This window comes from Miscanthus floridulus, chromosome 14 (assembly GCF_019320115.1).
Source record: "Miscanthus floridulus cultivar M001 chromosome 14, ASM1932011v1, whole genome shotgun sequence".
In the NCBI taxonomy this organism is placed as follows: domain Eukaryota; kingdom Viridiplantae; phylum Streptophyta; class Magnoliopsida; order Poales; family Poaceae; genus Miscanthus; species Miscanthus floridulus.
In genome coordinates, this window is record NC_089593.1 from 89,999,465 (window position 1) to 90,016,065 (window position 16,601).

General features: G+C 44.2%; 1 pseudogene; it reads left to right on the forward strand.

The window, feature by feature from the left end:
- The first annotated feature begins 13,943 nt into the window (after positions 1 to 13,943).
- On the forward strand, positions 13,944 to 14,668 carry LOC136505510 (thaumatin-like protein; annotated as a pseudogene).
- The last annotated feature ends 1,933 nt before the right edge of the window (positions 14,669 to 16,601 follow it).

Consider the following 16,601-nt stretch of genomic DNA (forward strand, 5'->3'; position numbering starts at 1 on the left):
AAGGTATGGTTCACCTCTCTTGCGGGTTGTTGTGGCGGAGGTGGTGGATTTGCTTTGGTTTTGATCCTTTCTTGGGTCTCCTTGGCATCTGGGCAATCCCTGGTGATGCGCCCTTTGTTTTCTCCATAGAAGAAACAATATTGTCTTTGCTGCCTTTGGTTTTGGTTTCTATTCCAGTTCCTGCCTTGGCTATTTCCCTTGCCTTTGGATTGTTTCTGAGGCACGCTGTTTGGGCCTACCTTTGCCGGTTGCTGACCCTGCTAGCTGTTTCCTTGCTGTTCTATGTTGAAGACATGTTGGCTTTGCCCTTGCTATGGCTGCGGCTGGCCTTGGCTTCTGTTGCCCTTCTAGGCATTTCTGCTACTGCCCTAGAACTGCTGGCTTTGTTTTGTTCTTCTAGCCTTCTACGGAGGTCATAGTAAGATCTGCAATACTTTTCAAATTCGCTGTAAAGGTCTTTGATAGACCTTGGCTTTTCCCTGGCTAGATGAGCTACGAAGGGTCCTATGTGAAGGCCTTTGATTGCTTATTCAATAGCAATGTCCTCTGGGACATTGGGTGCTTTTGCTTTCATTTGCATGAATTTCTGGAAGTAGTCTTTTAAGGCTTCTCCTTGATTCGGTTTGCATTGAAACATATCCATGGAAGTCAAGGATTCACTTGTCACCCTTGAAATTTGCTAAGATCTTGTCGCGAAGGTCTTCGCATGAAAAGACAGAACTTGGCCTCAGCATCGAATACCAGGCTAGCGTGTCATCTTTAGCTACAATGATGAGATTTGGCTAGCACCGCTTCATTTCCACGAGCGGAAGCTGCTGCTGCCTCAAAGCTCATGATGAATTGTCATGGGTCTGATCTTCCATTGAATTTGGGCAAGGTGATGGGTTTGTAGGAGGGAGGCTAGGGTGAGCTCTACATGCCTTCGGATAGTGATGAATTGGAATCAAAGGTCCTGTGGGTTTGCGGCGAAGTGTTGGGTGTGCCAAAGGTTGGATAGGCTATGGTACGTGGCGGGGGTTGGTTTGGCTTTGATTTGTTGTGTGGAGCTGGTTGGATGTGTTGAAGTTAGATTGCAAAGGCTGCATACTTTGTATCTTGGCCTGTAGGATGGCTAGCTGCTGCCTGATCTCCACTGCCTAAAGCTGATGTTTGGGCTACTAGTTGATTTGCGGTGAAGGCTGCTCTGACCCTATCTCTTTCTTGCGGCATGCTCTGCTACTGAGCCTGTAGTTGTTGAAGCTCTTGTTCCGGAGTGGGATTTGGGGCTTGCTGCTCCTCGGATGATAGAGGCTGGTCTTTGACCACATGCTCTTCTTCAACTTGATCTTCTGGGGCACTAGCGTAGTTGTTGCGGGCACTATGCCTTGGTCGTCCTCTTATCGAGGGCTCTGTGGGAATCCTAGTGGAGGCTGCTCTCTTTCTTGCTATCGTGGTTCTTGCTTGGCCAACACGCGGTGGGCACCAATGTTGGAAAGCTTGGTTTCCAGCAGTCGAGACAAAGAAAGACAATGATAGCCTTCGCCCGATCTGGAGCCCTGGGCGAAGGGGAGAGTAATGAAGAGGTGGGCCCAAACTTGACTAGGGTTGCATTAATGTCTCTCTTTCCTCCTATACAGAGTTTGAGTCCCCCCTTTTATAGGGCACTATTTGCTAGAGCTACTCTTTATATTTTCTACCCCTTGTCTGTTACAGTACATTCCACTACACCACAACACCATATCACCGTCAGACATCTGATGCTAAAACTTTTTTTATCGATGGATGATCTGACGCTAAAGATAACTCACAGATAATCTGACGCTAATTCTCCATTTAGAGATTAACTTTCTATCGCTACAGGTAATCATCTTTAACGCCGAACTATTTGTCGCTGAAAACAAGTATAACATCAATCCCTCTATAGTTAAAAAAGGGCCCTACCTTGCTCACGCGCCCACTTATATTGAGCTCGGGCGCCCACTTGCATTTGGCATTGGCGCCTAGTTTTCAGCGCCTATCTTTTAGTATTGGCGTGTGTATGAATAGAAAAGGCAGTAAAAAACGCAAAACCACCTAGACCTAAATCCTCCATACGTGGCCGACACCCCACCCCATCGCAGTAGTATGCACCGCCCACGCTCACACGAGACAGATCCACCTCTCCCAGCTCAGGTCCGGTGCCCGCCGCCCGCCGCCACTCAGCCCACCCAGCCACCGCCGCTCCTCCGGTATCCCGACGCGCCAGCCATCGCTGCCCAAGTCCGCCGCCCCCCCGCCCGACGCACCGCCTGCCCCAGCGCATGGCACCCCGAGCGCGGCCCCTCCCGGAGCGTCGCGCCGCTGGCCACTGCTTGCCCCAGATCCGGTGCCGGTGCAGCCTCTCCTGCGCATGGTGTCTCGAACGCGGCCAGTGTCGGCAAGCGGCCCCACTTTTGAAGCTGGCAACGGTGGATCTAGAGGAGCCCGCCACCACGCCCCTTCCATGTCCGCCACTACCCATTCACCGGCCCTCCACCTCCTCTGGGCCGACCGGACTGGAAGAAGGGGAAGAAAGCCGCGAGGGAAGACCACCGGCGCCACCGTCGTTGCCGCCGGTGAGCTACGTCTCTGACTGCTTCCTCCTTAGGTCGTGGCTAAGGACTTTCTCCTGGTCGAGATCTCCTTGTTATGGTATGAATTAATCCCTGATCTGAACTGTTTGTTTCATGCTTAGATCTTTTATTATATTAATTTCTTTCAGTAAGTATACCAAGGAATGATCTGATATTCCCGATGAACTTGGATATAGCTAGTAATGAATAGATGGAAATTTTCATTATATTGTCAGACAGACAATCAAAATGCTTGTTTAATCTATATCACTGCTTATTTGTTTGGAAATTTAAGGTTACATTTGAATTTGTTGTCTTGTCTGACATTAGGGCCCTCTCTTCTCTATACTGAACTTTGTCAATCCATTCCATACAGGATCTGCATTTATGTCCATACAGGATCTACATTTGTGTCGCATGTGCTGGCAACCAGGTCAGTGAGGAATATATGATATACAAAATTCAGTGATTTTTGTTCTAGACCAAATAAACATGTACAATGGTTATGATGACAAGAATTGTTTCTTGTTTGTTCTTTTTAACATGTTTCTGCTTATCGCAAATCTAGCATTAGGCTGATGCTCTGTACAATTTAAATTGATAGATACTTAGTTGAAATATGAGCTGCATGCTTATGTATATCCATAGTATCGTGATAGCATCAAAGAAAATTCACAAGCAGCTGCTCAGATTTCATGTTGTCCTGCTCAAGGTATGCAATCTTCTTTAGTTTTGGTTTTTAATTCCATTTTTGTTATCCCAATTTAATTAATCCTCAATATATACTTTGTTATCACAATTTAGGTAATGGATACGATGCATCTTGATGTTTGAGCCATCAGGCATTGCAAGTTCAGGTACTGCTTCCTATCTTTATCTGTATGTGTCACTTCAAGTTAATTGAACAGCCTGAAATAAAATTATAGACACATGATACTATTGCTGAACAAAAACCTTCATGCATTGTTTTTTTAATCCACCTGCTGTCATAGGTAATGGAATCTGAACTTGATCATGCCTGTGAATCATATATTTAGTTCTAGTGACAGTAAGCAAAGAAGTGGAATAACCATGGCTAATTTAGTTACTGGTGATACTAAGCAAAGAACTGGAATCTTGAGCTGATAGCTTCTCTGTATTGCATACAAGTGTACATATATTTAGTGAAATCTGCAACTGGATGCTACTTCTTTCATGAAATTGTTGTGGGCAGCAGACAGCATAATCATTTAATTACAAGATAGACCTTACAAGATAGACCTTTGTTACATATCGGCCACCATTAATTCCATAATCATTTAATTAATACTAGCTGTTTATTTTGAACTCATGTTGCTTGTCTCGGTTTTGCATTGAATTGGCTTCTTTGTTGGTAGCAGTATGTTCTTTACATATGCAGTCCGAATGCACACATGAGTATTTAATTCACTGAAATTTTATAAACCTGACAGATGCTTGGATCTGAAATTTTATAAACCCCAAGTGGAGGCTAGTTTGTCATACTGCGAGGTAATTGCATGTTCTCAGCCCTCCCTTGAGTATTTAATTGCATGTACAGTACTATGCTGTCTTGTCGTTGTTACAACCATGAAAATTGTTATTACTTTCTCCCTTGGTCCTAAAATAAATATAAATCTCATTTTCTATGGAGTCAAAAACATCTCAGGTTTGATTAGGTTAAGTTTGATTTGGTTTATAAAAAAGTATGAACATTTATCTTTCAGCTCAGTATGTTTCTGAAAGTCATGTCATATGTTCACTATCTGGATTATGAGTTTATGGACTCAAGAAGTAAAAGGTTCTCTCGTCCTATATTTTCATTCTTGTTTTTCAGTATCTGTCGTAGCTTGTAATGAGTATGCTGCTAATGTTGTGTTTTCAATTTTGTGCTGTAGAATACACCACAATTATGTATATTCTGTTAAGGGTTTGCACAACTTAATAAATCTTTTGATCAAGGTTCAAGACTCTGTGTCCATCAATCTGTCTGGCTAACATCGTAATGGAAGTTAGTTTGTGCAGCTCAAATGTACTGTGATTAATAATATGACAGAACGATTTTTAATTTCGTTGCTACTGTGGTAATGAATTTCAGGATTGCCTGTTGCGGAGAAAGATTAAGATTGCAACTCAAATTAGCAGTAGCAAGACTCCAAAGCAATACGATCAAATCAAAAGCGTCTAGGATATGATCTAGGCATCTACCTAACATTTTTTACTCAAATCATGCTTAGTATTTCAGTTCAGTCAGGTTTTCTGAAATGCAAAGTGATGCATGGAGATGTGCTGGTCTACAGGTCTAGTGTATCTTTGTATGTTCTTTCGTGTCAAGCATCCATAGAGTAGTGTGATGATCAGGGCGCCATGTGAACCAAATCATTATGGACATGGCCAAATGATTGAACAGCAGCAGAACTAATTATGAAAGAATGACACCTTTTCGGTCTCTGTATATATAGTACAGTACTATGCAATTATGAAGATACGGCGGCGGGGACAGCGAGAGCAAGGCGGCAGGGGTGGAGGGCGATAGGGAGGTGCTCGCCGTGTGCAGATGGCCGAGGTCCGAGGCGCGGCCTAGCCACGAGTTTGAGCCAAAGCTCTGGAAACGCCGGTTGCTTCGCTCGGGAACTTGCAAGCTCCTAGGTGCATGGTTTCTTTGTTGCGAACCCTTTAATTGTCTACATTACCACACATAATCCACTTCTGTCTTTCTATCTTAATATGGTATATGATTATAATGAATATCGCTTTAATATGAATTAGATCATGGAAAAGGAGAATGCTTAGTTTGCCCAAGTTACTCTGCTGTGAAACTGAATTGTTTCTGCCTTGCTATATGTGACATCTTATTTTGGTATATGTTTTTCATCTGTTGATTAAACCTTGAGTAGTTCGATCTTTATATCCACTAAAGCAAACTCTTCTTGTTCAAATTAAGGTGAACAGTTACTATATTCTTTCATGCCACTTGGTATGCCTGTCCTAAACAAGTCTTGCAGAATATGCTATCTTTTGTACATACTGTATCTATTATGTAGTTAAGACTTACCTATAGATAATATTTGAAGGAATATTGTTCATGATTCTGTATGCAGTGTTATTCAAAGATGGAAAATTCAAAATTATATTTGGATTATCAGATTTTCTTTGGATTTGGTTGTCTTAAAATATTGTCAGTCATTTCTGAGAGTATGCTTTGACTTTTCAGTAAAGATGAATGGTGAGGTTAATATATTTCTCTTATTGTTACCTGACGAAAATATTTGATCTTGTCCTGTCTTGCATAGGATGTGAGCAGCTTGACCAACTTCATACAAAAGAATATGGGCGTCACACCAGATGAAAACAACTTTCTGTTAGTGGCCACAATTGGGGAGGGATTGATATAGATGGTAATTTGGGTGACCTTTTATTATTTTAACATGGGACCCCTTTTAATATATGTTCAGTTTGATTTTAATGTTTGTTACCCTTGCCTCTGTAGGAAACATGCTAACCTTTATGGTTTGTTCAAAGCAAGCATTTGAAGTATCCCTAGCAGATGTTGCACAAACCCAGATGCAAGGAAAAACAGATGTTCTCTTAGAGCTTCATGTTGGTGATACTACTGGAGCCAATGAGGCTTGTAGTGGACAGTAGTTGTAGTGGATCCACTCATATTTTCTGCATTGCCAATGAGGTGCTAGTTGATCTCATTTGGATACATGTAGCTGATACTATAGACTTCTCATTGATGAATCATTGATTAATGTTTGTAATGGCTGACCATATATGTATGTCTTAGTGAGTGTTTGGACTTGGTCATGAATGAATCTATTTGTATGAGAAACGTGCACAATAATGTTCTTTTGTATTAATTTGCAACCAAATGGCCTTTTATTTTTTTAAATGCATTTAAATGATCTCGTCAAACCATCAGTCGCTGAAAACATTTGTAACTTCAAATTGTCTGTCGCTATAGAGTACTGGGAGGCTATTTGTCGCTAAAGAGTAGCAGCAGACTTTCTGTCGCTAAAAAAATTCAGGGCAACGGACTGTCTGACGCTAAAAGTACCGTCTGACGCTAAAGATTTTTAGCAGCAGGACTTACAGCGTCTGTAGAAGTCTGTCGCTATAACTTTTTAGCGTCAGATTGTCTGTCGTTGTAGCCGCTTTTTGTGTCAGACCGTCCATCACTAATCTTGGTGTTGTGGTGTAGTGTTCCTGGAATATTCCTATGCTAATGCAAGCCCCCTGGGCAGTTTGGTGGCTGACATGCACTATCGGCATTTGGCAGGACGATAGGCTAGTCGGCACTCTAGGGGCTGACAAGCCTGTCGGCTACCCAACACCCAATTACACTATTTCATGCAAATAACCACGTCGTTTGTCCCTCAAAAGCATATGAACCTGCAAAGGCAACGCCGTTTGTCCGCTGAATTGTCCTTTGCCTCGATGCAGGCGTCGGAAGCTATTGGAGCGTTGCCTCCATTAAATGGTTGTAAAACGACTAATACAGTTCCAGGCATCAGAAATCTAGGAGTACATTAGTCCACATCCTTGAAACCATACAATCATACGACTAATACAGGTTAACCAACACAACGCCCACGTTTGACGGTCTGTCCTCCTCGGTGATGAATCTGCGTCGTAGGGTAAGTGAGCTGGTCTGGAGGACAGAGCTGGCGTGACGGCGGGGTCGACTCTGTAGGCTGAGTATCCTCCTAAGTGGGCTGAGTCGGCAGAGGTGCAGCTGAAAGCTATGAGGCGTCGGCCTTATCGGCGAACCAAGGAGGAGTGTCGTTAGTGTGAAAGGTCACGAAGCTGCTAGTACCCATCATGTAGTCACTACAAGAAGCACGTCCACCTACCAAAAACATTGTAAGGTCACATAGAGCATGTGACGTACATAACGCATGAAGAAATCGGAAGGTCATCGCAGAAGTACCTAGGACTCCAATCGTCGGGTGCGAAGAACAAGCATGTCCTCCAGATCCTACGACTGGAGGTGGAGGTGGAGGTGGCACTACAAGGTCACCCTGCTGGACATGACCAACTACGTCCGTGCTGTGACGGCACAATGCCCGGCGTACTCCCGCCAAGCAACCTTGCCCCAGTCATCGAAGGGCGGCAACCAACTCTATCCTACCAACCGTTGCGGGGTTATGCTCAAACTGTTGGGCATAAGAAAGCAGCTCGTTGCCCATGTCGCTGCAGATATCTGTCTGCAAGCCAGGCATGTATTGTTGCATGAATTCTTGTGACTCATTGGCAAAGTAACAACAGGACAAACAAGTTTACAAATTTACTTACAAGCACAAGGAAAGTAGTTGGTGGCTCCATCGCGAACGTATCGATGATCTCGGCCTCGTGTGGGGCGGCCTCTGCTGGCACGGGGAAGCAACAGATTCATGTGGCTCCATGGAACCAACACAAGTACTCTCGGTAGGTGGTCTCGTCGAATGGCCCACCAAGGTCGTGCACGTCGGTGGCAGCTTGTGCCCAGTCATTCACCCAAGGCACCATCCTATCCACCCACGATTGCTTGAACGCTAGACCTTGACCTTTCCTTGAATGCCTGCAATACAATTAATAATGAATAATAGTATGACGACATATACAGGAATGCTTAATGCAACAAGACTTACCCGTACGACCCGTCAAGCTAAAGTCAGTGAAGGGGAAGACCTGTGCACGCCCCAACTGACGTGCCACCCAGTCTGGACAGTACGGCTTGACGAAGATGTCGAACACCAGTGTTTTCCTCATGTACCATAGCTCCTAGTAGGGATGAAAACGGATCGGATACGGACGGATATCACCGATATTACATTTGTTTTCATATTTCTGTCCGGATTCGGATTCGAATACGGATAGTGTCAACTATGTCGGATAGGATACGATTGGATATCGACATCATAAATATGCGATTTGAGTATTCGGATACGGATACGGTATCGGATGTTGGATATCCGGACTCGGATACGGACAGATCTCAACCCCTCTAAATGGATTCGGTTTCGAATACGGTCGGAAAATATCCGTACCGTTTTCATCCCTAGCTCCTGGTCATGATAGCACAACTCCGACAAGCCACGCGGAGCACGGAACTGTCTGTCAACTGCTTTGTACGGGGACCACCGAACCCTGTCAGCTATGAGCTGGTCCAACATAGCGACGTATGCATTGTACGTGCCTCTACCCGTGCCTATTGCCCACCTAGGCTGCATCGAACAATAAACTTGATGAAGATTCAAAGCATAATACTAACATGCAAGGAGAAAATAGTAGAGACGGGGCGTTGAGCTCGTCAGCCTCACCCAGGTGGTAAAAAATGTACATCTTGTCGACGTATGGATCATACGATGACAAGGTCAGCCTCCCGATATCAAACCGCTCGAATGACCAAAGCATCAGCAACAAAGGCGAACTACCCAACGTACCTATCGAAGTCCTCTGAGTGCAAGCGTCACACAAAGCAAGGTACGTAGCTGCAAGCACCGCATAACCCCAACTGTACTGGGGAATCGCCTCAAGTGGTGTGTACGCTACCTACGCCACGTAGTGGACGAAGTGCATGTTGACTGTGTGGTGGCGAGAACTGGTGAAGAGTACCCACCGAAACAGCCAAAGTAGGTACGCCTCCAGGTGTCGTAGCACCCTCCAGTCGTCCTCGTCCTCCGTGCGCCTCTCCGCATGGAACTAACACAACCAAGCCTTTGGAGGCCCGTGGCGGTCGTGGAAGGCGAACTGCTCAAGCTCTCCATCCACCGGCTGTAAGACACCCTCGAAAAGGTGCAGGAGCTGCACGTCCCAGTCCGTCGACACGACAATAGGGCCGACAGGGGCACCGTCGAGAGGTAGATTGAGGAGCATGGTGATGTCCTGCAGAGTAAAAATAACCTCACCTACAGGGAGGTGGAATGTGTGCATCTCCGGTCTCTAGCGGTCCGCCCAAGCACAGACGAGTGCATGGTCCACCGGAAAACACGCACTACTATGCCTGTGTCACTCAACCAGGCATGCAAACAGAAGCAGACCAGCGGCACGTAGGCTGTGATGGGGACAAATTTATTGGTTAAGTAATAAAAATTTGAATAAGTAATGATGTAACATATAAGGTACGAATTCAACAAACCGTGGAATCCAGCACTGGTCAAGTATCCACAACTCTCGTGGGTACGAAGACGTAGGGCTACGGGAAGCTGCCCATCCTGCAAGTTCGAGCGGTGCCACTAGTAAACAACAGGGTCGATGAGCTCCATAACAGCCATCCTACAAAAACAAAGATTTTTTGAAAATACAATGCCATATTAATAAGTTGATAAGTAATTCAAAAGGCAAAATAGTCGAAAGTGAAATATTACAAAATAGTCCGAAACTAAAATCTTAAACGCGACCCCAAAGTAAAATATTACATAGTCTTCTGAAACTAAAATCTTAAACGCACTACAGCCCCAAACTAAAATATTACAAGCCGTAGTTCAAACCCTAGAGTTGCATTTTGGAATACGCCGCTCTTCCGTTCCATCTGGAAGACTATGTGTTGGGTACGCATCATAATTTTTTCTCAAATGATTTCCACCACATGCGAGGCAGAAAAGGATGCTTGTCTGAAGCCTCTGAAGCATCCATGTCATTCCTAATACGATGACTCTTGCGACGACCACTTGCCTCAACCCTTTTGTTCGGATCCGGAGACCATTGACGGTCAGAGTCATGAACTGCCTTAGTGAAATCAGAAATGGCCCTCCAACCTCGAAGCTCACCACACCAGGTGTTCAGTACGACCTCCTTGTTGAAATAAGGGGACACAAATGTCATGGGAACTTTGGCTTTTCCAACAGCAGCTAGCACATGGGAGCATGGATAATGGTAGTACTTCGGCTTGTTGCATGTGCACGTGCACTTGTTCTCCGATGGCCATAACTGACACTCCATAGTTATTTTGCTTGGACCAATGCCAAGTCCGCCCTTGTCACACAGATACACTTCATACACAAGGTCCTGATTGTCAACGTAAAAGACCCTATGCAAGGATCCTTTGGCACTCTTCTCTTCGATGTATGCAGAAATCTTCGCTGAATATGTCATGTGTGGATTCAGAACAACTGCATTTGCCACTTGACAACTCTCTCGCAGATACAACATTGTGTCCCTCAGGATACCCTCCACAATGGCAACCAATGGAAGGAAATGTGTACCTTTGAGCACCCAGTTGTAAACCTCTGTGAGATTCGTAGTCATTATGCCATACCGAGCTCTAAAGGTGTGATGCAACAAAGACCACTTCTCCAGGGGCTCCTCTTTAATCCAATCTGAGAAACACTTTAAAGACCTACCCCCTTACGTCGACGCGTTTTGCTTTTAGGCTCATTTAGGATGTGGACCAAGACCTTGCGGCTCCTCCTCTCATGCCACAACTGGTTGACGACGCACCTCTTTCATGTGGCTTGTGGTCAGTTCATCCAACCATTGCCAAAAGAAATCAAACTTTTGTTTCTGATTATGCTTGCATAGTCTCTTGAACAGGTCCATTAAGCGCTTGCTCTTGAACTGCTTGTAGAAATTAGCAGCAAGATGCCTCATGCACCAACGACTTTGTATATCGGGCCATTGGACATCTAGATTAGTACCATTCTTCAACTTGTCCACTGCATTCAATAACCCTGCATTACGATCATGCTGGACACAAACATTGTCCCTTTCTTCGACGAGAGCTCATTTCAGCAACTTTAGGAACCACAACCAGCTTTCACTGTTCTTCAATCCAACCAGGACAAAAGCAATAGGCACAACCTAGTTGTCGCCATCAACACCTATGGTTGTTAGCAAGGTACCTCTATATTGGCATGACGCTCAACTGCGGCGGGTCTAGCTGCCCCGACGCATACCTGTTTCTCACCGACAACACGAGGACACATGCTTGCAGTGGCAATAGCAACTACCAGGTCACTTTCTACCCTTGAGGAGGCAGCACTGGTCCAATAGCAACTACCAGGTCACTTGTGCTAATAGGTTAGAAATAACCACCATAAACTGCCTTTTTTTTGGAAAAAGCCCATTGACGAACTGCGTGTTGTAGATGAACCTTGTCATGAAACATCTGCCCTTGTCTGACCTCAATCCTGGAGTACTCCGACGAAGAATGATGACCATCATCGACCGTTATGGCATCAGGTGCGATGTGGACCCAATCCCAGGGATGTCAACCTCGACATCAAACCTCCTGCTAGCAAATTCATCCATGAAGGCGACGTGCTCAGCATCGTCAGCCTCCATCTGTTCGATGATTCGTTCGTCCTCCTCACCCAGGTTAGCTTCCATGGACGGACCATAATCTTCCGCCTGTCCACCCTCTGTTGTGTTCTCAACAGCTAGAGGATCGCAAACATAGGTATGCTCAGTATTTGCCGACTCTAAGTTATCCTCTGCTGCACCTATGTTGGTACTCTCACCCTGCATGGCACCATCTAGGAACTCAACAAGCATGATGTTGGCATAACGACGCTCCAATGCCTTGGACACGAGAAAATGCCACTTCTTTGTGTTACTGGCCTTGTACAGCTCCCACCTCCCTCCATTCTCCTGCTTTTTAGGCACCAACATACTAATCCTGAAACGATGTTGGGAGGGCGGAACACCCAAGTATTCATGCAGCCAGGCTAAAAATTGTTTCCGGCTATAATCTAGCGGCGAATTCAGTTCTGTGTCAAAGACATGGAACTCGCTAAGGTCTACCCTGTTGTCCCCATATCTGATTTGACCGTTGCCATGGTACATTCTGAAAAGGGACTAAATTGGTCGACATTCCTGGTCGCATTGTGCAAAGTATCATGTCAGTTAAATGAAGTACCATGAAAATTTTAGCCGTAAACCTAAGCGGTGTAAACCAACACTAACCCTAACCCTACCAAACAAAAAGTAATAAATAATCTAAACCTAACCCTAGCCCTAAAAAATAAACTAAACTAACAAAATCAATCTAAACTAACCCTAACCCCTAACCATAATAAAATAAAGTAATCTAAACTAAACTAATAAAATAAACTAACCCTAAATAACCCTAATAAACTAACCTAATTTAACTAAATCTAACTACTAAACAAAACTAACAAATCCTAACTACACAAATCCTAACTACACTAACTACGTTTAACAAAACTAACAAATCCTAACTAAACTAACTACATTTAACAAAGAAAAACACACGTACCTGCGACGAGGCCGGTGAGGTGCAGCACCGGCGGGGTGGGGGCGGCAGTGTCAAGCCCACCGCCGGATCCGGCGGTCGCCAGCAAGGGTGGCCGAGCGAGTGGCGGTGAGCGAAGGCACAAACGAGAGAGAGAGGGAGCGGCGAGCGAGAGAGAGAGAGTGAGGGATGAAGAGAGGCCACAATAGATATTTTGTGGCCTATCGGCACTCCACGGGCTGACAAAGCCAATCGGCCCCATAAGGGTACACTTGCTTGTCATGTATGGCCTGGTCGGGGGCCCAGTTAGCTATTGGCCTGCCGATGAGGTCCTGTCGGCCCACCAGTTGCCGATAGGGACCTATCGGCTGTCTAGAAGCCGACAGGATACTATATTTACAATTCTCACAATTCAGATGCTATATTTGCAATTATTGAATAAAAAATCTTATTTTAAAAAAATTCCTGAAATTGAAGGCTATTTTGTCATGTATATATGTATATATATTTCACAACATACAGCCAGCTGTAGTAGGCGATAAATATAATATAATATCATGTAATATAACCTGAAACTCACGAAATTTCAGCGACTGATTTTCATAATTATTGATGTGCAAATAGAATGATGGTGGGATATGTCAAAAATAATGTTAGTTCGTAGCAGTATATATGTACTATGTACTAATAAATCAACTAGCTATGCTCTCTTATCCATTTATTTATTTTTTTGAACAAGCAAACAGGTGCAATATAAATGTGCTTGTTCGTCAGTCCGGCCTTGTCGCGTAGGACTAGATTTCCAGGTCATCTAGAATTCTAGATGAACTAGGTGCTGACAAATTCTAACCGATGTTACACGGCAATACAGTGCATGCATGCCACCAACTTCTACGAAGGAACAATAGCATATTCTACACTAGTGGGCCCCGCAGTCAAACATGCCGCCTGTTATTGCCAAACTTAATTAACTGAAATTTGGCGACATCTCAATCTCATTCACTATCTGAAATAGATCAAGAAAGAAAGGAATACCTCAATCTCACTGTCACCGAAAATGTGGGATTGATATGATCCAAGGTTAATTTTGTCATTCCATCAGCCCGGACTTTTCTTCCGCTAGCAGCTATAAAGACGCATGCATCCTCCCTAACTCCTCCACACTAGAACCATACGTAGAACAACAACAAGCAGCATCCATGGCATCCCGGTCTGCAGCTTCCTCAGTCCTCAGCCTGGTCCTCCTCACCGCCTTCGCGGCCAGCGCGAGAGCGGCGACATTCACCATCACCAAAACAACTGCGGCTCGACGGTGTGGCCGGCGGCGACGCCCGTGGGCGGCGGCACGCAGCTGGACCCGGGGCAGTCATGGACCGTGAACGTGCCGGCGGGGACCCAGTCCGGCAGGGTGTGGGGCCGCACGGGGTGCTCATTCAACGGCGGCAGCGGGAGCTGCCAGACGGGCGACTGCGGCGGCGCGCTCTCGTGCACGCTGTCCGGGCAGCCTCCCATGACGCTGGCCGAGTTCACCATCGGCGGCAGCCAGGACTTCTACGACATCTCGGTGATTGATGGATACAACCTGCCCATGCTCTTCTCCTGCAGCACCGGCGTGACGCTCAACTGCGGCGGGTCTAGCTGCCCCGACGCATACCTGTTTCCCGCCGACAACACGAAGACACATGCTTGCAGTGGCAACAGCAACTACCAGGTCACTTTCTGCCCTTGAGGAGGCAGCAGTGGTCCAACAGCAACTACCAGGTCACTTGTGCCAATAGGTTCGCGTATACGTATGTTTGTCCTAGTCGAAAATGAATAAAATTAGATGAATAAGAAGATGACGTGAAAAGTCGTCCACGCGTGCATTGATGTTCACGCATATGTAACTTCAATTTATACTTGGAAAACATGGGTGATGTTTGTGTGTTATCAGGTATCAAGTAGGAGTATTCGTCAAACCATATGGGTGACATTTATATATGGTGATCTTTGTGCTTTAGCCTTTTTGATTAATTAATGAGCAGGGGCAGATTTGCACCCAGGGCTAAGGGGCTACTATTTCTAATTTTTCTTCTTTGACACTTAACAGCTGACGAAAAGTCTAGCCTAGAAGGTAAAGGAGAATTAAGGATCGTCATCAATGTGATTCACAAAAAAGAAAGAAAAGAAAAGGATCGTCATCCATGCATGCATGCATGGTCAGTACAATGCTCGCTATATGGTGACATGACGCACATCGCGCACGTATGTTGGAGCGAGAGAAGTCTACAATCATTACAGAAATTGGAGTAGTGGGCGGAAATCTGCCAACCTGCCTACAAAGTCATGCACATATGGCACACAGCGGTTTTGTTGGAATACATAGCTTTCGGTCATTATCTGACACTACCTCAGATTCTCACGCTAAAAAACAGGGCATTTTTACTGTAGAGACGGCTGAGGTTGGGGGCGTCCCTATAGTGGACGTCCTCAGGCCCCAGTAGCCCAGCCGCCCCTACAGTGGACGTCCTCAGGTAGGGGCGGCTGGTAACTTGAGCCGTCCCTATAGTTGGGGTTGATCTGTAGGGGCGGCTCAATCACCGGCCGCCCCTGCAGTGCCCATTTGTAGGAGCGGCTATCACGAGCCGCCCCTGCTGTTCGACTGTAGGGGCGGCTGAATCACTAGCCGCCCCTACTGATGGCGCACGAATAAATAGCAGCCATCCCCAAAATAAAAGTTGTAGATCTTCATGAGTTATTCAACTTTGGTATTCATTACTTTTTCAGTTGAAATGATTTGGGATCCAAATTATGGTTTCAACTTGTATTTTTTCAAATTTCAAAATTTGAAAGGTCCAAATTTACTTAAATGACAAGATAACTAAAATAAAAGTTGTAGATCTTGATGAGTTGAACAACTTTTGTATTCATCACTTTTACATCTGAAATCATTTAGGGTTTGAAAATTTGGTTTGAACTTGTCGAATTTCAAATTTTAAAATGTGTAAAACATTATCACATCCAAGTTTGATCAAACTTAAATGTAGAAGCATGATTTTAGAAATTTTTAGAAAAAAACCATCACATTTGGAGTTAGTGTGAGGGAGAACAACTAGTTACAAAGTTTAACCACAGATTAAAAAGAGAAATCACACTGTTCTAGATGATCCTTACATGATCATAGTGAACAGTGTGATTTCTTTTTTTAATCTGTGGCTCAACTTTGTAACTAGTTTTTCTTCCACATACAAACTCCAAATCTGATGATTGTTTTTCCTAAAATTTTCTAAAATCATTCTCTATCAATTTATTTTGTTGGTTTTGTCAATATATACATATGAAAAGTTTGAGCAATTTAAATTTTGAATTTCAAAAAAATGCAACTTCGGACAAGACTTTGGTACCCCAAATGATTTCAGCTGAAAAAGTGATAAATATCAAAGTTGAATAAGTCATCAAGACCTACAACTTTTGTACTGGTCATTTCTTCATATGACAAAGTGGTAATGATATTATTTACAAATGTGACACATCTCTCATAAGGTTTTATAAAGTATATGAGACATGTGTAAGATTAGTGAACAATGTGTGCTAAAAATTTATCAAATAAAGAAATGACCAAAATAAAAGTTGTAGATATTAATGAGTTGAACAACTTTGGTATTCATTACTTTTTATGTTGAAATCAATTTGGGTCTTAAATTTTGGTTCGAACTTGTCATTTTTCAAAATTTCAAATTTGAAAGATTCAAATTTTGTCAAATGACGAGATGACTAAAATAAAAGTTGTAGATATAAACAAGTTGAACAACTTTGGTATTCATCACTTTTTATGTTGAAATCATTTTGGGTCTCAAAATTTGGTTCGAACTTATCAT